We start from the raw sequence: 22519 nt of genomic DNA, 5'->3' as shown, positions 1-22519 counted from the left end.
GAGGGCTCTGTGTCAGAGGCAGAGATGGGGCCAGGGCCATCGGGGAGTGAGGTGCGGACTCCAGAGCCTCTAGAGACTGATAGGAGTGAGGCAGAGGAACAGGAGGAGCCTGTTCCTAATGCATGCATGAGAAGAGCTGCCAGAAGGCAAGAGCAGCTCCAGAAAAGAGGATAACTCAGGAGTAGGGCCAAGAGATGATTGGCCCCTCCCATAAGGCTTAAAACAGACCAGCACAGCGGGTTTTTTGTTGTTGTTGTTGTTGTTTTAAAATTTGATTTATATGCCGCCCTTCTCCGGAGACTCAGGGCGGCTTACAATGCGTTAAGCAATAGCCTTCATACTTTTGTATATTTATACAAAGTCAGCTTATTGCCCCCACAAACTGGGTCCTCATTTCACCTACCTTAGAAAGGATGGAAGGCTGAGTCAACCTTGAGCCTTGGAGAGATTCGAACCAGCAGTAAATTGCAGGCAGCTGTGTTAATAACAGGGTGCGTAGACCACTGTACTATCAAGGCTCTTTGAGCTTTGCCGGAAAAAAACGTTGGTAACTTTGTCCTCTTCTTCATCTACGTCTTGTATTTATTTTTGTATCTGTGACTTCTGAACGTTTACCAAGAAAGGCCTTTGGCAGTTTGCCTAATTGGACTAAGGTTTGTGATAGGACTGAGAATTTGTGTTGGGAGGAATTTGCTTTAATTTAGTTGAACGACGCTGGGAATGAAGTCATTCTCAGCTGTTCAAATAAAGTTTGTTTGTTTTTTCACTGACTGATTTTCCTACTACTTACTTGGGCCTGGGTCACAGCACAGTGGTGGGCTGCTGCTGGTTCAGACCGGTTTGTGCGAACCGATAGTTGTGACCTGCAGGCGGACCCGCCCATTCACTTGGATGCAATCCCATCCTATATTGCTGTGTTGTTTGATGCCAGACGCATGTGTGGATGGCGTGCACGAGCGAATTCCTGTATTTTGTGACGCTGCATGCATTTCCAGCGCTGAGTGAACCGGTTGTTACGGTATGTGATGCCCCCTCTATCTAGGATTGACTTGTTTGTTCACCTTGCAGTCCAAGGGACTTGCAGGAGTGAAAGGTATAGAGTACTAATATAATGGGAGCTTATTAGTAGCTTTAATCAGTAGACATCATAAAGATAAATAGTCAAAACCCATATAGTACTGAGGTCACCAACCTGATCCATTAGGAAAGAATGGTAGCCACCCCACAGTGAATGAGTACAATAACCCTCTGCATGATTGCACTGACGTGGGTTGGGTTAATGCTTGACAGTATTCAACCTTCTTTTGACTGCTTTTAAAATAAATGAAGATCTAATGGACATTTGTGTACAGTAAAACCTATACTACAGAATTTATTTCTGTATTTTGATGATGTCGCTGATTAATTCATGATCTTGATTCTGTCCCCCTGCTAATACAGCCTGGGACTGTGTTGGCTTTTTTGGCAGCTCTATCACACTTTTGACTCATATCCAAGTGATTGTCCACTAGAACGCCAAGATTCTTTTCACAGTTACTACTAATGAGCCTATTCTATACCTGTGCATTTGGTTTTTCTTGCTTAAATGTAGAACCTTACTTTTCTCACCTTACTTTTATTTTGTTTGTTAGGAGGTAGGACTCCATTATTCCTCAAGAAAGTGGGCTGGAATGGGACTGTCAGGAGAAACCAAGCAGCTTATCCTACTGTAAACATGAGCAGCTTCCAGTTTATTCTAGTGAAAGCATGAGCAGCCATTCTTTCTGGAGGATTTTGTCCACTCCAAGGATAAAACACTCAGACACAAACTGAGTGCTGTGATATATGCAGTACAATGCAGTGGGACATGTTCATTAGAGAAACAAAACAACCACTTAACAGAGAACACCACTGGTTCAAAAGAGAAGTCAAAGAGGCTGTAATATACATTAATATTAACAGTACTCTCTCAACACAGGGGCAGGAATACAACACCACCTATCTTCTGTTTACATCACAGTCCTTTCAGCAATTCCAATAATGTTCCACTCCCATTTGCAGTATTCAGTATCCACTGAGGGCACAGATAAACCTCCAAGTTTATCTGTGCCAAGAAAGAATGTTAACGACCAGATGATGCAAAGAATAAGAATCTTTCCATTCTCCACCATTCAGTCAGAACTGAAGAACATCTTGGATGAGAAGTGAAACGCTTTCAAGAAAAAAACCAAAAAAAAAAACAAAAAACCAGTTGCCTTTTGAAAAAGCACCTTCAGGATGTCTTGTTGGGTAACCTCATCCAGCAATTTCATGTAGATACTAAGCATGAAATATTCAGAACATCCCATGTGTGCTGAAGCTCAAAACCCCTCCAAAATATTATGAAGTATTTTTATTTGATCACCCAAGAACATACCTCAACTTGAGGACCCAGATTGTGGGGGCAATAAGCTGACTTTGTATAAATATACAAAAGTATGAAGGCTATTGCTTAACACATTGTAAGCCGCCCTGAGTCTCCGGAGAAGGGCAGCATATAAATCAAATTAAAAAAAAAAAAAAAAGTTGAGCAAATGTGATGTGGATCTGAAATAAAGGCCATAATGGAATGGGCAGTTGCAGCTGCTTTCTGCTTGTGTGAGCTGGAATTCAGACACAAGTCTCCTACACATTTGGTCCTGTCAATTGGATAGGATAGGATAGGATAGGATAGGATAGGATAGGATAGGATAGGATAGGATAGGATAGGACAGGACAGGACAGGACAGGACAGGACAGGACAGGACAGGACAGGAGAGAAAAGAATAGGAAAGAATAGAACAGAATAGAATCATAGGGTTGGAAGGGATCTTGGACCTTGAATTTTTTAGTCCAACCAGCTGCCTATGGCAGGAGACCTGGACAAATGGTTGTCCAATGTTTTCATCAAAATTCCAGTGATGGAGCACCCAGATGGCAAGCTGTTAAACTGTTCTTACTATCAGGAAATTTCTCCTTTGTTCAAGGTTGGCTCTGTCTTTAATGAGCTTTCATCCGCTGTTTATTGTTCTACCCTCTATAACATGCTATTGTACAGTAAAATACATGGCCTTTTTTGGACAATTTGTACCCTGCAGATCATTCCAACAATCACCAGGAAGTCGATCTTCACTTGAATTGCATCTCTTTTAACTCACTATGGAAATAGCATGTTCTCTGACAGTGGCTATATTTTACATCAGAAAAACCTTCAGGAGAGTTGTGACTATTACAATTTCCATAGATGTATAAAAAATAAGATGCTTGAACTGATTGTTGCTGGGTGTTAATTCGGAGTCTGCAAAATATGAAACATATCCTGTTAGTGTGCTCCCTGCACCACTGCCATTTACATAACAATAAATAAAACCAGTTATTCACTCTGTGTCCTTCCCTGGGCATTACAGATGGACCATTCACAATTCCACAGTCTGACTAGTGAGAATTGCAGGATACATCCTAAGTCTTCCACTGCTCTGATCACTAGAATTACAACGTGGTTTCCAGAAACGATAAGTCTGAAGAAATCAGTTTCTTCACCAAAACCCCAACAACAGGCTTTGTTGCATTCTGTTAGCAGAGGCCCTGAGTTGCCCCACATATTGGTGGTGTCTAACAATTTGATTTGCAGGCTTCCGGTTTGGCTTCCGTCGCCGCCAGACGGTCCCTTGAGACCGCCAGCCCCGTCGCCCGTAAAGAGCCGCCTTTACAGCTGAAAGGCGGCTCGAAAAACTCCGTTTCCATAAGGAAACGAGAGACAGAGCCGGCGAGGGCAGGTAGAGCCCTCTGCGAAGTCCCCAGAGTTCTTTTTTTGTCTCTGGGGAGGAAGCAGGATGAGGCTCCCTATTTTCGCTCGCCGCTGCTCTGGGCTTCGGGAGAACTCTGCGCTTGCAGAGCCAGGCGATGGGACCAGACCAACTAACGAAAACTAACAGATTCTTTGAATAAGTAGGATGAAATCTGGACCTGGGACCCTAAATTGCAAGTATTTCTAACAACCCTAAGACTGACTTTAAAAGTAAAGAAGAGTGGAAGGGGGGGAAAAGAAAGTTTAAAATGGCGACTAGCTGAGGCTTGAGAAGAAAGCCGAAAGTGAAAGTCCTTCCATTTGACTAGTTCAATATGTTACAAAGTAATTGAGACAATAGCGCTGGCTAGAAGTGAAGAGAAAAATTCCTATTTCATGCTTCTTCCTTCTTAGAGACTTGATATTGATATTGTTTGGAGAAAAGTTTTCTTCTTTAAAGGGAAAAAAAAATCTGCTTGTGTGGCAGGATGGCGTTAAAACTGACAAAGCCAGACAACCAAGCTGTGGGGGGGGCTCCCCCATTTATAAACCACATGAACAAGTTTTGAGCTTGCAGACGCAGAGGAATGGCTTTAAAGATCTAACGCAATTTGTTTTGGAGGAGATGGCAAGACATGATGAGATTGTGAACCAGAACCTTGAAAAATTTAGACAGGAAATTAAAGAGTTGGTTCAACAAAAGTATGATAAATTCAAGCAACATATGATAACTTTCTTAGACGCAATGATAAAGATGGATAAAGAGATTAATTTAGAAATAGAGTCTAAAATGAAGGAAGTTGATCATAAGATTTCTAACTTGGATAATAAAATACAAAGAATTGAAAATGATTTAACAATGATTCAAGAAAATAGCTCAGAAGTAGAGTCAAAAATAAAGGAAGCTGACAACAAGACTCACAATGCAGATAATACAAAACAAAGGATTGAAAATGAAGTCATAATGATGCAATTCAGATTTATGGAATTTGCGGTTAGAATTAGGGGGATACAGGAAAATAAAAAAGAAGATTTGAGAAAGACGTCTGCTGAAGTTCTGGCTGGGATTTTAAAGGTTAGTCCTGAAGAGGTATCCTGTAAGATTGATAAGGTCTACAGAGAAAATTCTTGGTTGGCAAAGCAAAGGCAGTTGCCTAGAGATGTGGTGATTTACTTTACTGATAAAGGAATAAGAAATGATATTGTGCAAAAGTCTTTTAACTCCACTCTTGAAATGCATGGAAGGAAGATTTGGATATTTAAAGAGCTGCCGCCCAAGATGTTAAAAGATAGAAAGGATTTTGGATTTTTGGTGACTGAGCTAAAGAAACAAAACATCCCATTTAGGTGGGATGCTCCAGTTGGAATAATATTGAGATATCAAGGAGAAAGATATCAACTAAATACTGTTGAAAAAGCGGAAGAATTTTATTATAAGGTTATTAAAATGGATTCAACATCTCTATGTATAACACATGAGGGGAATAAAGAAAAGCAAAATCAACAAGAGATTGAAACCCAGGCTAAGCAGATGGAGGTGGAGGTAATGGAAAAACAACAAGTTACAGAGGCCTTTTTGGATGAGCCGCTTTTGGATTCTCCTTCAGAGGTTATAGTTGGATCACCTTTAAATACAAGAGAGGAGGCTTTGGATTCTAATGTGATGACTTATCAAGTTACAGACCAGCATGGAAATCAATCAGCTGATATACAACTCTTAGAAAGGCAACCAGGATGGAGATCTAAGCCACAAAAAGTTAAGAAAAGAAGAAGCAGGTCCTACAAAAATAAAAATTTTTGAGACCAAACAACAGTTTAATGCCAGTTACTTAAGAGACGATTAAATACATGAAAATATAGCTGAGGCAAAGTATTGGATTATACTATTTTGAGAAGAATGACAGATCTCTGCAGTGCTGTGCTTTTGGGATGTGGAAGATGGCCTTTAATTGAGTGGATTGGAACTTTCTATTTTGGACTCTTTGACAAATAGATTACGCTTGTGCTGAGCTACAAGGCAATAGAACTATGGGATTGGGGCATGCAGAAGATCTGGTTGTTACCCTAACACAGTGGTTGGAATGAATAATCTAGATGAAAGACATTACAAAAGACACTATATGGAATATAAATATAAAGTCACTCGGGTGGTTTTTTGATATATGAAAACATTTATCATTGATGGGGAAAGATGGTAATTGAAGATACCGAACATACTGTTGGAATTTGAATTTGATGTTACCCTAACATAAGGTGACCAGATTTTAAGATTGGTAAAGAGGGACACCATTGTGGGCGTGGCTTATTTTGTGGGCGTGGCTAGCTGGTCATGTGACTGAGTGGCCGTGGCTACCTGGTCATGTGACCGGGTGGCCATGGCTATGTGTATAGGGACTACTCAGAGGGCTGAAAAAAGTCATTTCTGACAGGTCCTCGCACTTTTGACTGGTCCTCACACTTATGACCATCCTCACATTTATGCCCATGCAGCATTCTTAACAACCATGTCACTCATTTCACAACTGCTTCTCTTCACCATGGTGATAAGACTGGGCAAAAAACGTAAAATGTGAGGACAGTCGTAAGTTTGAGGACTGGACAAAAGTGCAAGGACCAATCAAAAATAACTTTTTCAGCCCTCTGAGTAGTCCATATGCACAAAAGGACTAACCAGAGGGCTGAAAAAAGTCATTTCTGACAGGTCCTCGCACTTTTGACTGGTCCTCACACTTATGACCATCCTCACATTTATGCCCATGCAGCATCCTTAACAACCATATCACTCATTTCACAATTGCTTCTCTTCACCATGGTGGTAAGATAGGGCAAAAAACGTAAAATGTGAAGACAGTCGTAAGTTCGAGGACTGGTCAAAAGTGCGAGGACCAGTCAAAAATAACTTTTTCAGCCCTCTGAGTAGTCCATATGCATAAAAGGATACAGCAATAGAGAGGGATGAAGGACGGGAAGGGAAATTAGAGTAGGAGTGAGGGTAAGAGGGGGAGGAAGAGAGGAGGAGAAGGAGAAAGGAAGAGGAAATAGGGAGGAGAAGAAGAGGGTGGGGGGAAGAGAAAGTAAGAAGGAAAGAAAAGAGAGAGGTGGTAGGTTTGAGGAGAAAGATTGCTGTACAATAAAAAAGATGAAAGGGAAGAAAGCCAACCCCAAACAAATATAAAGATATTAAGATAAAGAATGAATGGTTAAACTTTAAAGAATAAAAGAGAACAAATATGAATAAATAGCAGTAATTAGAAACACACATACAAACATACAATTTATTTTCTTTGAACAGAGTATTTGGCCGGTTCACAAATTTAAACAGTGTTTAGTCACTTCAATTAAATTTACAATTTCTATATTTGCTTTTTGCCATATTTATTCCTCATCTATTTTTTTAAAAAAACCAATATTACCCTTCATCCTCATCTCTAATCTTAATCAAATTCAATTTTTCCCTTCTATTCTATATTATACCCCTTTCCATTTGTCATCTATTTTTATATCCATCCTCACATTGTTTAATTATGTAATTATGTAATACAGTTGTTTAATACAAATTCAACATTTTAATATAAATCAATTAGTTATAAAACTATCTTTTTTGTATATTAATCAATATGAACATGAATATTCCAATTATTTCCATGCAATCCAATTTCTTACAAATCAATTAATTATATTTACCAATAATAATAAACCAAATAATTTCCCCCATATATTCCTCTGAACCACAACTTAACCATTTCTGCTTTCAACACAATATACAATTAATAGTATCTCAATTATTACAATTCCCTAGTTAAATACAGCTTTTTTTTTCTTTTGTGTTTTAAAATCTTGAACTCTCCTCCTAAATTTCCCATTGTTTGCAGTTTTTCACCTACCTTTTTTGGGGAGGAAAAATAAAAATAAAAATAAATCTCTCTCTGCCTCATTTTGTCACGTTGCACCAAAGATCCTGGTTTCGGTTTCGTTTCTGCAGCTTAGCTAGGAGAAAAAAAAACTGCTTCAGGAACTCTTTACACTGATTGCCTGTAGGGCGGCCCTTTGAAGCCCCGGGCAAGAGTTTAAACAGTTTTTTTTTCTTCTAGCCATCATCTGGGGCTCAAGAGGCAGCGGGACTCAGGAGGCAGAATGAAAAATCGGGACTTTTTTGAAACGCCGCGGGACGCGGGACAAATTGCTAAAAATCGGGACTGTCCCGCCAAAAGCGGGACGTCTGGTCACCTTACCCTAACATGGGTGATGGAATTAACAATCCAGTTGAAAGACATTACAGAAGATATCATATGGATTACAAGTTTAAAGTCATTTGAGGATTTTATTTATATATGGAAATATTTTTTTTTTAGTGGTGTGGGCAGAAGAACAAAGATATTGAAAATATTATGTATGGTAGACCTGTAGGAAAGTGGGTGGAGATAGGTTAGCATATTGATTGTTTAGTTTAGGAAAAGGGATGTTATGTTATATTAATATACGTAAAAGATTTGAATTAAGAGATATATGCATGGGGGAGGAGGAAATGGATAGATTATGAGTAGAAATTGCTAAATTAGGATTTATTATATAATTTTACAGCTGAATGTTGCTTTGAAATGTATAGTATAAGGGGGATATAATAATATTGTTAGAAAGAAAGGGTCAGCATATGGGGGGTGGAGTAAAAAGGATGGGAAAGTATTATATAATCTGTTACTAATTTGGGTTTTATTTTGGAGAAGCCACAGGGGGAGGGGAGGGGGAGGGGGTTAGGGAGGAGGGGGGGAAAAGGGGGAAAAATCTGTATTTGAAAAACTTTTTCAATTAAAAAAAAAACAATTTGATTTGCAGAACTGTTATTAAACACTTTGGAATCCGAGGCTACTATATTATTTTCAAATGCACACAGACGTTTAAACCGTTGAACTTCAGAGTGGCCTGTATCTGACACATCTAGAACTCAGTGTGTGTGCAGAATCACTTTTAAGTAGACCCAAACATGAATTCTGACATGGCTCATGTGTCCTGAGCATGCCTGTCATAAACATGACTATGTAGAATCACAGCTTTATGTTTATTGATAAGAAGGCTGGAAGGGGTGGAGTGAAATTTTATACAGGGGGAGGGGAGATGAAGGAGGCAAAGTTGTTCTGGGAGTTTGTGTGTAAAGCTGAAAAAAAAACTGCAAAGCAAGTTAAGTCTTAGCACATATAGCACATTGCTGTGGCAGAGGTTGGGTTAGAAAGGAAGTCAGCTAAGCATTAAGAAGCTTTCCAAATATTTCCATTCAGTTCAATCTCCCCACTTTTTTTTCTTAAAAAATAAACTCCTGGGTGATTCTTTCTCTCCGCTCTTCAACCAGCCCGTCATTCATCAAGGTAAGTCACACATTTTGACACCCTCTTTACGCGCATAGTAAATTTAGCAAATTAAGTTATTAAAGGGGAGGGAGATTGGAGGGCAGAGGCAGAAAGTTTGGCTTCAGCACTAAATTGGGGGAGGAGGAAGGGAGATACATTGAGGATCTGAGGGTCTGGCCTATTAACTTATTATCAAACTATTAGGTGCTTTTGCAAATGATACATGCAATTCATTCTGTTGCTGAAATCAGCAATCTAATTTAGCACTGGCTTTGGTATCTGTTAGCAAAGAGCTAAGGAGGCTGACCTTAAATGCTTCATTATGTAAGAAATGTCTGTCTAATTGGCAGGTTGTTGCTGAAGATTTGCGCAAGTGGGCCCCTTGCTAGAACAGGGAAAGATTTATTTTTATTTATTTTATTCGATTTTTATACCGCCCTTCTCCTGCTGGACTCAGGGCCAGAGCCAAAGATAAAAACAGTGCATACAAAATTTAAAATTTTAAAAGAATTAAACTAGTATTGGCCCAATAAAATTTAAAATTATCCCAACTAAAACCAATTTAACAATTAAAAATATCTAAGGGGGGAGTTCAAGCCAGCCCAGCTTGACCCCCCCCCCCGCCTTAGATAATGTGGCATTTAGCTTAAGTGCTATCAAGAATGTCCAGGCAAAGTCCAAAGGTAGAAAGTTTATCATTAATATGTTAAAAACAAATTACAGGTGAAGAACTTAGATAATTAAGTACACTCTCTATGCTTATTATGGGATGTTTCCAGAGGTGGGTTTCAGCAGGTTCTGACCAGTTGTGGAGAACCGGTAGTGGAAATTTTGAGTAGTTCGGAGAACCGGTAGTAAAAATTCTGACTGGCCCCACCCCCATCTATTCTCTGCCTCCCAAGTCCCAGCTGATTGGGAGGAAATTGGGATTTTGCAGTAACCTTCCCCTGGTTTGGGAAGGGAATGAACGTTTTACAGTATCCATCCCCTGGAGTGGGGTGGGAATGGAGATTTTACAGTATCCTTTCCCTGCCATGCCCATCAAGCTGTGCCACGTCCACCAAGCCACACCCACAGAACCAATAGTAAAAAATTTTTGAAACCTACCACTGGATGTTACATGTCTCCAATAAATCAGGATCACGTGATGAAACATAAGGAAATTCTGATGTGTAGTTGTGGTTTTCTGGTATAAAAACTGTTGCATATCTGTAGGCACACTTGAGTTGGACTTGGATCCCAAATGTGCATTTTTATTTCTGTGCAAAAATAAAGCATTAGATCCTAATTTCCTCTACACAGCATGATATTATCATCCAATTGTACCAGATAAAATGAACCCAATGATGGATGGGCCCACACTTTCTAGAGCAGCGGTTCTCAACCTGGGGGTCGCGACCCCTTTGGGGGTCGAAGGGCCATTTCACAGAGGTCACCAAAGCCCTCTCTCACCCCCCCCATGCCTTCACTCACCCTCACCCTCTGCCTCTGTTGGATCGCTGTTCGCTTACCCCGCCCACTCCCAATCTATTGCTGCCTCCTGAGTCCCAGCTGATGGCTAGAGGGGAAAAAACTGTTTAAATTCTTGCTGCGGGGCTTCAAAGGGCCGTCCTACAGCTGATCAGTGTTAAAAGAAAACAAATGAGTAGACCGGTGCCTGCAAAAATAGAAAAAACAGCCCCTTTCAGCTTCAGCATAGGTTAATTACCATAAGTTGATTTGATCAGCCTCCCGACTCTCAGCTGATTTGCTCTCAGCTGTTTTGCGGAGGGCTCTGTTGCTAGCTAGCTGCGAAGAGGTAAATTGTTGGAGCACATTTTTTCCCCCTAGCTATGCTGAAAAAGCGAAACTGAAAGTAAAGCAGGGTCTTTGCTGCAACGTGACAAAATGAGGCAGAGAGAGATTTCTTTTTCCTTTTCCTCACCAAAAAAGGTTGGTGCAAAACTGCAAACAATGGGAAATTTAGGGCAAAAGAGGAGGTTCAAGATTTTAAAACACAAAAGAAAAAAAGCTCTATTTAACTAGGGAATTGTAATAATTGAGATACTATTAATTGTATATTATGTTGAAAGCAGAAATGGTTAAGTTGTGGTTTGGAGGAATATAGGGGGGAAATTATTTGGTTTATTATTATTGGTAAATATAATTAATTGTAAGAAATTGGATTGCATGGAAATAATTGGAATATTCATGTTCATATTGATTAATATACAAAAAAGATAGTTATATAACTAATTGATTTATATTAAAATGTTGAATTTGTATTAAACAACTGTATTACATAATTACATAATTAACCAATGTGAGGATGGATATAAAAATAGATGACAATGCGAAGGGGTATAATATAGAATAGAAGGGAAAAATTGAATTTGATTAAGATTAGAGATGAGGATGAAGGGTAATATTGGTTTGTTTAAAAAATAGATGAGGAATAAATATGGCAAAAAGGAAATATAGAAATTGTAAATTTAATTGAAATGACTAAACACCATTTAAATTTCAAAGAAAATACATTGTATGTTTGTATGTGTGTTTCTAATTATTGCTATTCATATTTGTTCTTTTTTATTCTTTAAAGTTTAACAATTCATTCTTTATCTTAATATTTTTATATTTGTTTGTGGTTGGTTTTCTTCCCTTTCATCTTTTTTACAGCAATTTTTCTCCTCAAACCTACCACCTCTCTCTTTTCTTTCCTTCTTACTTTCTCTTCTCCCCCCTTCTTCCCCTCCCTACTTCCTCTTCCTTTCTCCTTCTCCTCCTCTCTTCCTCCCTCTCTTACCCTCCCTCCTACTCTAATTTCCCTTCTCTTCCTTCATCCCTCTCCATCGCTGTATCCTTTTATGCATATGGACTACTCAGAGGGCTGAAAAAGTTATTTTTGACTGGTCCTCGCACTTTTGACCAGTCCTCGAACTTACGACTGTCCTCATTTTACGTTTTTGCCCTATCTTGTCACCATGGTGAAGAGAAGCAGTTGTGAAATGAGTGACACGGTTGTTAAGAATGCTACAATGGGCATAAATGATGACCAGTCATAAGTGCAAAGACCGGTCAAAAGTGCAAGGACCTGTCAGAAATCACTTTTTTCAACCCTCTGGGTAGTCCTTTTGTGCACATGGACTACTCAGAGGGCTGAAAAGGTTATTTTTGACTGGTCCTCGCACTTTTGACCAGTCCTCGAATTTACGACTGTCCTCACATTTTACGTTTTTTGCCCTATCTTATCACCATGGTGAAGAGAAGCAGTTGTGAAATGAGTGACATGGTTGTTAAGAATGCTGCACAGGCATAAATGTGAGGATAGTCATAAGTGTGAGGACCAGTCAAAAACGTGAGGACCTGTCAGAAATGACTTTTTTCAGCCCTCTGAGTAGTCCCTATACACATAATCATGGCCACCCGGTCACATGACCAGCTAGCCACACCCACCCAGTCACATGACATCCAAGCCACGCCCACAGAACCGGTAGTAAAAAAAATTGGAACCCACCCCTGGTTGGGGGTCACCACAACATGAGGAACTGTATTAAAGGGTCCCGGCATTAGGAAGGTTGAGAACCACTGTTCCAAAGGGAAAAAAGAATGGGCCAATAACTAAATTTAAAAAAATCCTTGCAAAAATCATCAGAAAAAGATAACATGAGCAGCCTATGTTAAACTTTGAAAAATCACTCAACCCAAGTTTTAAATGTGCTGATCACATGTTTGACCACACAAAATAATATTGCTCAACTTTTTAATGATACCATGTGCCCATTTATATATGGAAAGGAAACATATATAATTAATCTAAGATTTAATCTGGGTATAAACAGTAAAATCTGCATTCCATACTTTATAAATCCATAATGCTTCATATAATGATATATTCCAAGTCCTGGGCATATAGAAATATACTTTCATCTTTAAAACATACCAATATTTAAAAACTCTTTAATAAATTTATAGGTACTAGTCAGGGTTGGTATTCACTTACCTTCGCTACTGGTTCGCAAATATAAGCACGTTTCACACATGCGCAGAAGGTAAAAAACGGGACGTGATGACATCCGGGCAGGTAGGAGGAGCCTCCTGTTGGTGGCGCTACCAGATCGCGTGATCCAGATACAGGTGAAACTCGAAAAATTAGAATATCATGCAAAAGTTCATTTATTTCAGTAATGCAACTTAAAAGGTGAAACTAATATATGAGATAGACTAATTACATGCAAAGCGAGATAGTTCAAGCCTTGATTTGTCATACTTTTGATGATTATGGTTTACAGCTCATGAAAACCCCAAATTCACAATCTCAGAAAATTAGAATATTGTGAAAAGGTTCAATATTCTAGGCTCAAAGTATCCCACTCTAATCAGCTAATTAAGCCATAACACCTGCAAAGGGCTCCTGAGCCTTTAAATGGTCTCTCAGTCTGGTTCAGTAGGAAGCACAATCATGAGAAAGACTGCTGACCTGACAGTTGTGCAGAAAACCATCATTGACACCCTCCATAAGGAGGGAAAGCCTCAAAAGGTAATTGCAAAAGAAGTTGGATGTTCCCAAAGTGCTGTATCAAAGCACATTAATAGAAAGTTATGTGGAAGGGAAAAGTGTGGAAGAAAAAGGTACACAAGCAGCAGGGATGACCGCAGCCTGGAGAGGATTGTCAGTTAAAAGGCCATTCAAAAGTGTTGGGGACTTTCACAAGGAGTGGACTGAGGCTGGAGTCAGTGCATCAAGAGCCACCACACACGGACGAATCCTGGACATGGGCTTCAAATGTCGTATTCCTCTTGTCAAGCCGCTCCTGAACAACAACGTCAGAAGGGTCTTATCTGGGCTAAAGAAAAAAAGTGGTCCAAAGTCCTCTTTTCTGATGAGAGCAACTTTTGCATCTCATTTGGAAAGCAAGGACCCAGAATGTGGAGGAAGAATGGAGAGGCACACACTGCAAGATGCTTGAAGTCCAGCGTGAAGTTTCCACAGTCTGTGTTGATGTCATCTGCTGGTATTGGTCCACTGTGCTTCATTAAGTCCAGGGTCAACGCAGCCGTCTACCAGGAGATTTTGGAACACTTCATGCTTCCTTCCGCAGACAAGCTTTATGCGGATGCTGACTTCATTTTCCAGCAGGACTTGGCACCTGCCCACACTGTCAAAAGTACCAAAACCTGGTTCAATGACCATGGGGTTACTGTGCTTGATTGGCCAGCAAACTCGCCTGACCTGAACCCCATACAGAATCTATGGGGCATTGCCAAGAGAAAGATGAGAGACATGAGACCGAACAATGCAGAAGAGCTGAAGGCCGCTGTTGAAGCATCCTGGTCTTCCATAACACCTCAGCAGTGCCACAGGCTGATAGCATCCATGCTGTGCCGCATTGAGGCAGTAATTGATGCAAAAGGGGCCCAAACCAAGTACTGACTACATATGCATGCTTATACTTTTCAGAGGTCCTATATTGTTCTATGTACAATCCTTGTTTTATTGATTTCATGTAATATTCTAATTTTCTGAGATTGTGAATTTGGGGTTTTCATGAGCTGTAAGCCATAATAATCAAAATTATGACAAATCAAGGCTTGAACTATCTCGCTTTGCATGTAATGAGTCTATCCCATATATTAGTTTCACCTTTTAAGTTGCATTACTGAAATAAATGAACTTTTGCACGATATTCTAGTTTTTCGAGTTTCACCTGTATGAAAACCAATCCATTTTATATCCCTGATCTTCTATTTCTTGCTTTAATTTAAATTCACCCTTTTCACCTAATAATTCTTTATATCTTATAATTTGTTTCCCTTTAAACATCACTGGATAAGAGAAAGCTTCATTTGTAGATATCCAGACCAGAATCTTCAGATACTGATATTTTTTAATCTTTTCCCAATTCAACCATAAGGCTTCACGTATTTTGTGTCTTCTAAAGTACCCCTGTGTTTTAGTTCCTTTATACCACAAAAAGGCATGCCATCCCAACAACAAATCATGTCCCTCCAAGTTTAATAATCTGGGTTTTTTTAATAGTATCCATTCTTTAATCCATATTAAACTAGCTGCTTGATAATAAAGTTCAAAGTTAGGTAAACCAAAACCGCCCCTCATTTTAGCATTTTGTAACAACTTAATTTTTATTCTTGCCTTTTTCCCTTGCCAAATATATTTCAGTATCATTTTATTCAATTCTGTAAAAAAATCCTTATTCAACTTAATCGGAATTGTCTGAAATAAATACAAGATTCTAGGCAAAACGTTCATCTTAAAAGTTGCAATTCTACCAATCAAAGATAATTTCAAATTTCCCCATTTTTCCAAATCTTATCCTATCTGTCGCTTAACCTTATTATAATTATTTTCCTTAAGAGAACTACACCTCGTTGTCAGTTGTATCCCCAAATATTTTACCTTGTTCGTGACCTGGATCTTTGAAATCTCCATCAGTTCTTCTTTTTGCTTTTTCAACATATTTTTAGTCATTATCTTTGTTTTATCTTTATTAATTTTCAAACCAGCTACTTTCCCAAACTCTCCAATGCTTTCCAACAATTTATTTATTGACATTAATGGTTCTTCAATAATAAAGACCAGGTCATCTGCAAAGGCTTGCAACATATATTCTTCTTTCTGAATTTTCATACCTTTTATTTCTTTTTTCTTCTCTAATATTTCTATTTAAGACTTCCAATGTCAATATAAACAATAATGGGCACAGTGGACATCCTTGCCTAGTGCCTTTTTCTATTTCAATAAAGTCAGTCGATTCTTCATTTATCATTACCTTGCCCTTTTGTTTAGAGTATATATCTTCAATTGCCTGGCAGAATTTCTTACCAAAGCCCATCTCTTCCATTTGTAACATCATAAATCGCCAATTCACATTATCAAAGGCTTTTTGTGCATCTAAAAATATCAAAGCCATCTGCTTTTCAGAATGTGCTTCATAATATTCTAAGGTATCCAAGATTATTCTTATATTGTCTCTAATTTGTCTTTTTGGCAATTTAATTAATTAATTAATTAAATTTATATGCTGCCCCTCTCCGAAGACTCAGGGCAGCTAAAACGGCAAAAAACCGTATTGATCAGGATGAATAAAGTTATTCAAATATCTCTTAAGTCTTTCTGCCAATATTGTAGCAAAGATTTTATAATCTGCATTTAGCAGAGATATAGGCCTATAGTTTTTGATTAGTTGTGAGTCTGTCTCTTCTTTGTGGATCAATGTGATATAAGCCTCAGTCCATGTTTGGGGTATTTCCTTTTTTATCATTAACTTCATTCATAACCTCCAGTAGTGGAATCGATAAAGATTCTTGTAATGTCCTATAATATTCAACTGGCAGTCCATCTGGTCCTGGTGCCTTCCCATTCTTGTTTCTTAATTGCCTCAGTTAGTTCCATCATCGTTATATTTTCATCCAACATCTCCTCAACATCCTTGGGAATCTGACTTCCGGTGGCTCCATGAACACCGAACGGATGCTCCTGTAAGAGCTCCAGCCCCGCGATCTGTATAGCCGCTAGAACAGTGAAAACCAGCTGTCTAGCGGCTAAAAAATCTCCCCCTGGGAAAAAGGGGGAAAGAAGAGCAGAAGGGTCTGGGTAGAGCTCCCCTAGACCCCCAGGTTTTTTTCTTTTTAAGCCTGGGGTTTGCAGGGTGAGAGCTCCCTGAAAGCCCTTCGTTAGCTCCGGATCCGGGGTGAGTCTGCCTTTTTGCAGACCGAGGCATAGCGACCACACCAGCAATGCAATTTTAAATTTTATAAGACATCATGACTTTGGATGCTGGCAGAGCAAAATCAGGAGAATGACAAAAAGCAAGTATTGAGCTTTAACTCCGTTTAAAAAAAGGGGGAAATGGCGCCTGAGGGCGTGAAAATGAAACTTACCAGTGAAAGGGCTTTTTAACATTTGCAACATGGTTAACAACTACCAGATTACACATTAAGAAAAAGATTTAAAGTGGAAGTGGAAAGCAAAAGACTATGGAATTGATTTCAACTAATTTACATTTTTAAATTGTGTGAATAATTGGACTTTGAAAAAAAAGAAAATGGCTGGTACCTTTGAAAGTGCTGAAGGACTATTATTACACACACCAACAAATACACCAATAAGAGTTATAATATATGAAATTGTTGAGTCACAAACCACTGCTTTACTGGAAAGTCTTAAAGGTTTTTTTGATGAAAGGTTTCAGGAAGAGGAAACTGTTTTGACTCAAAACATGGAGACAAAGGAGAATATAGTATCATTTCAAGGCTTGTTAGACAGTAGTGAGCTGTTGGAAGAAGATGGGGCAGAAATCCAGTTTAATGTGACTTTGGATAAAAAGGATGCTTTCCAGATCAAGAGGGGAAAGCAAAGGAATCTGGAAGAGTTTAATCAGGAGGACTTGAGAGAGATTTATGGGGGTTTCAAATTAAATGAAATAACTTTAAGAAGACAAAAACTTTCAAAGAGACATCAACCTCAAATCCAAATTTTAAAATTTTCGAAAATAAAAGCAATTTAAAAGCTATTTTAAAAGGTATAGGTGATAAAATTGTTGAATAGATAAAGGTACAAATATAAAAGTAAATGTGGGGAAATATTACAACAAATGAAATGATAATATCAAGATATGATAAATATTGGAGTAGTAAGAAGAAAAAAGATGTATTCAGATGATACACTGATTGATTGATTATATATTGTATGTATACCTGTTTATAAAACAAAAACTTTTCAATAAATAAAAAAAACATCCTTAGGAATCTGTGGTAATTTTGCTTTTTGTAAATACCTTGCCACTTTATCCTCCTCTATTGTATCTTTCTTATACAATTGTGTATAATATTCTTGTATTATTTCCCCCATCTCTTTATTTCCAAATCTACTTTGTCCTTGATGGTTAGTTAATTGTATTATTTTCCTTGATTCTCTTTCTTTTTTTCAGTTTATATGCTAGCCATCTGCCTGGTTTGTTTGCATTTTCAAAATAATTCTGTTTGGCAGTTCTTATTTTTTGAGCTAATTCTTCCTTCTCCAGTAGATCCATTTATGCTTTATAATATCCATTTTAATTTTTACATCTTATATGGATCTTTCTGGAGTTTCTTTTCAAATCTTTTAAAATCATCTGTCAATATTTTAAGAGTTTGTCTTTTCTTCATATTTCTTTTCCTTGCATAGTCTATAATTAGTCCTCTGGCAAAGGCCTTCATTGTATCCCAATGATTTTGTATCGATGTTTCTTTTTTATTTTCCTTAAAGAAAAAATCCATCTCTCATTGCATTTTCTATATAAAATCTTTCTCTTTTAGTATTGTGTTATTTAATGTCCATCTAGATCTACCTTTTCGCCCTTTCCAGATAGCAATCACCGGGTTGTGATCTGCCCATAAGTTAGTGTCTATTTTCACTTGTTCAATATTCAAGGTCATTTCCATCTTGTCCAGATCATATCTAGTCTGGACCAGGATGAATGTCTATCAGAGTAGAAAGTATATTGTCTGTTTTTCCCATTTCTCTCCCTCCAGATGTCTTTCAAATTTATTTCCTCTGTCATTTTAAAAAAGGTTCTCAGCAGTACCTTTCTACTATGTCTTGTTATTTTGTGTGTTTTATAGTCCAATTCCTCATCCACAATTCCATTAAAGTCTCCCATCATGCAAACATTCTCATACTCCATTTCAATTATTTTATTATGTAGTTTTCTATAAAAGTCACTTTGATTGTTATTAGAAGCATAAATTGCTACTAAAAGTATTTTTATATTGTTATCAATTATTTCCACCATCAAAATTCTACCTTCTGGGTCAACGTATTTCTGCTCTGCCATTAATACATTTCTAACATATAGAGCAACTCCTCTTTTTTTACTTTGTGACAATGATAAAAACATTTTGCCAAGTTTTGGTTGAATCAATAATTGTTCATGTTGTTTTTTAATATGCACTTCCTGCAAACAAATTATGTCAAATTTTAATTTTTCTAATTTGTGAAATACTATTCTTCTTTTATTGGCCATTTACATTTATTGAAATTAATTTCCTTTCTTCCATGTTCATACTTTATAAATAGGTTTTGTTGCTCTAGTCGATCTGGCTTCACATTGTTCCTTATGTTCCACAACTCCACCAACCGCTCCTTCTGTTGTTTCCAGCATTATCAATTCTTCTTCAGTGAATTTTATTGGAACTACTGTTGTTTGAGTTTCAGCTTCCATATCTACTTCTTTCTCTTTAAGGACTTCCTCATAGAAGGCTCTTGCTTTCTCAATTGTATTCAATCTATATCTTTGGAATTGCCATGTTAGGCCTACTCCTTCTGGGAACAGCCATCTATAGTTAGTCCCCTTTTGCAGCAAAACTTTGGTCAGAAATTGGTATCCTCTTCTTAACTCTCTGACTTTTCTTGGAATTTGTCTCAAAACTGTCACTTCTTTCCCTTTATATTTCAAGACCTTATCACGGACAGCCTGAAGAATTTGTGCCTTGACTGATTTCTTAGTAAATCTTATATGTACTTCTCTTGGGAGCTTATTACACTTTGTATATCCAGTGTAAACTCGATAAATTTCATCAACTCCTTCCATCATCTTCTCTTTAGTAACTTCTAAGACATCAGCTAGCATTGTATTCATAATCTCAGCTAAGTTCTCCCCTTTTTCTTCTTCCACGTTTTGAAATCTTAAGTAAAATTCTGCTTTGTCCATCTCCCATCCAATTAGACCAGATGTTCCTTGTTCTACCTCTCCCAATCTATTCTCAATTTATTGTGGATAATTTGGACTGCTTTCTTGAACACTGATACTTTTTCACCACTCTATGTTGCATGACTAGCCAATTTGATATGGCTTGTGTGGATTTCATACGTCAAATGAAAGAAAAAATCCTTCTGCAATCCAAGACCAGGCACATGGTTTATATAAAACAGTCTATTAGAAGGCCAGATCCTGAAGATGAAACTCAAATACTTTGGCCACCTAATGAGAAGGAAGGACTCACTGGAGAAGAGCCTAATGCTGGGAAAGATTGAGGGCAAAAAAAGAATGGGTTGATAGAGAACGAGTTGGCTGGATGGAGTCACTGAAGCAGTAGGCATGAGCATAAATGGACTGCAGAGGATGGTAGAGGACAGGAAGGCCTGGAGGAACATTGTCCATGGGATTGCGATGGGTCAGACATGACTTCACACTTAACAACATATAAAGTTTTGGTACTTGCCTTAGCTTTCATCAAACTTCTTTTAAAATGATTTATCTTCAAACTTGTGTTGGTAAACTTTTAGTCCTAAATAATGAAAGAATTCACTTGTTCAACAGGCACCCCATTTTAATAGCCATTTTACTTGCTACACACCTTCAATTTAGATTTAATGCTATTTATATTTAGAATTGAGAATGCAACAGTTTTCTCAGAACTGTTCTCATTGTCTAATTGACAATGCACTATTAGAGCCATATCATCAGCATTTAAAAGAATATTAATAACTTTACCATGGATCTTTGACATGTGATGTCTGACCCATACAGGAATCCTGGAATATTTTTGATATAGAGATTAAAAAGCAACCCTGTCTAACATCCTTATGAATAAACATACTCTGATTTTGAGTTCCATTTACACTCATACACACTTTTAAATGGTATTTAAGTAGAGGATCGTAACCAGAAATAAGATTCTGGGTTCAAAAGCCCTCTTCCACTTGGTTAAAATAAGCAGGCCTTAATTGTTTGCTTGAAACTCAGGACAAATGGTGCTTCTCTGTAGGGAGGAAATTCCTATGTGAGACTCCCATGTTTCCAGTGTCTTTCTCCTGGCTTGGAACTGAACCAGATGGATATTTCTTCCAACACTACCATAATGTCATTTCTTGATGAAATGACACGGGACTCCTCCCACTGCAGTGAGAGGGCAGTGGAGTCCAGCTACCGGCTTTGAGATCCATCTTGCTCCAACATCTTAGACTATTTATCAAACTCCTGACCAGACTTTTTACCTCTCATCTATGTATGGCTTATACCACAACAGACCTGCTTGCGCTGCGAGATGCCCCCCTCTCGCGGCGATGGCCTTCCACGTTATCAAAGGCCTACTTTAAGGATGGGCTTTGGAGCCCTGAGAGGTGTCATGTTTCAAAGCGGAGATTAAGGGGTTTTTTAATTAGGGTTTTTAATAATTTTTTAAGGGGAACCGGGAGGACGACCAAAGGGGATGGGGGGGGTAATCCACCAAGGTCACAGCCGAGCCCGGCACGGGGTAACGGTTTGGAGGACATTGGACGAGGGAATGGGGAGGGGGCGGAGGGAAATACCATCTGCACGGTGGTTGGGAGGGGCAGATATGGCGGGAGCAGGGGGCCACATCATGTGTCAGGGACGCGCATTCGCTGTCTGAGAGCAATTGCGCGCCCCGGCCCCCAAGGCTCCCCTCGGATACTAGGTGTCTTAGATACTCAGGACCTGGGCCTGCGGTTGATGCTGTGCAATGCTAGGTCTGTGGTAAATAAGGCCCCCCTCATTCACGATCTTATCCAGGAGGGGGGAGTGGACCTGGCAGGTATTACGGAGACCTGGTTGGGACCAGAGGGAGGTGTCCCTCTGGTCGAGATGTGCCCACCAGGTTTCAGAGCATACCATCAACCAAGAGCCCAGGGGAGGGGCGGGGGGGTGGCGGTTATTATTAAAGAAGGTTTTGGTTCGAGGGAGACCACTGTGCCTCAGATTGCCGGATGTGAGTCCCTCTTTGTGAGATGGGGTCATGGGGTTCAGATGGGCTTGCTGCTTGCTTACCTGGCTCCCTGCCGCGTGGCAGCAGCCCTGCCTGAGCTACTCGACGTGATAGCCACGGTGGCAGTTGATACACCCAGGCTTATGGTCATGGGTGATTTCAACTTGCCATCCGTTGGTGAAACGTCTGGGATGGCTCGGGAGTTCATGGCTTCCATGACGGCCATGGACCTGACCCAGTTAGTTCATGGCCCCACTCACGGGGGGGGGCACACTCTAGACTTGATTTTTGTCTCTGGCCAGTGGTTGAGTGATCTTGTTATAGGGGATATAGATATGGAACCCTTGTCATGGTCAGATCACTCACTCCTTCGTCTGGACCTTCATACCGCTACACCCCGCCGCAGGGAGGCGGACCCAATTAGATGGGTCCGCCCCAGGCGCCTGATGGATCCTGATAGGTTCCAGACAGAGCTTGGGCCAATTCCTGATGATCTGGCACACGACTCGGCCGAGGACCTAGTAGCTGCCTGGGACCGGGCGGCTGGTGGGGCCTTGGATCGAGTCGTGCCTTTGCAGCCTCTGACCCGGTGTCGATCCCTCGCGGCTCCTTGGTTCACCGAGGAGCTGAGGGAGATGAAACGCCAGAAAAGACGCCTAGAGAGTGGTTGGAGGGCCAGTCGCGC

General features: G+C 39.3%; 1 protein-coding gene and 1 long non-coding RNA gene across 3 annotated transcripts in view; one reads left to right on the top strand and one right to left on the bottom strand.

Annotated features, from left to right (window-relative positions):
- Nucleotides 1–2219: 2219 nt before the first annotated feature.
- LOC132711092 (uncharacterized) lies at nucleotides 2220–13293 on the bottom strand. The gene is made up of 3 exons (XR_009621879.2): nucleotides 13109–13293; nucleotides 10234–10385; nucleotides 2220–3295 (listed from the first exon to the last, which is right to left on the bottom strand). It is a non-coding gene; the product is annotated as an uncharacterized LOC132711092 (long non-coding RNA).
- The window catches only part of LOC117658373 (amine sulfotransferase-like), a 28526-nt gene continuing 14995 nt past the window's right edge, over nucleotides 8989–22519 (top strand). Inside the window, exon 1 of one of the 2 annotated variants that reach the window (XM_087882675.1) lies at nucleotides 8989–9144. The gene's annotated coding sequence lies outside the window, so the exon portion shown is untranslated. The remainder of the gene's footprint in view (nucleotides 9145–22519) is intronic. The other variant, XM_060689088.2, reaches the window with a different exon arrangement.

The sequence above is a fragment of the Pantherophis guttatus genome, chromosome 1 (assembly GCF_059756535.1).
Source record: "Pantherophis guttatus breed Tessera chromosome 1, ASM5975653v1, whole genome shotgun sequence".
In the NCBI taxonomy this organism is placed as follows: domain Eukaryota; kingdom Metazoa; phylum Chordata; class Lepidosauria; order Squamata; family Colubridae; genus Pantherophis; species Pantherophis guttatus.
Note: the sequence above shows the minus strand (reverse complement) of the source record. Positions and strands in the feature narration are given on the sequence as shown.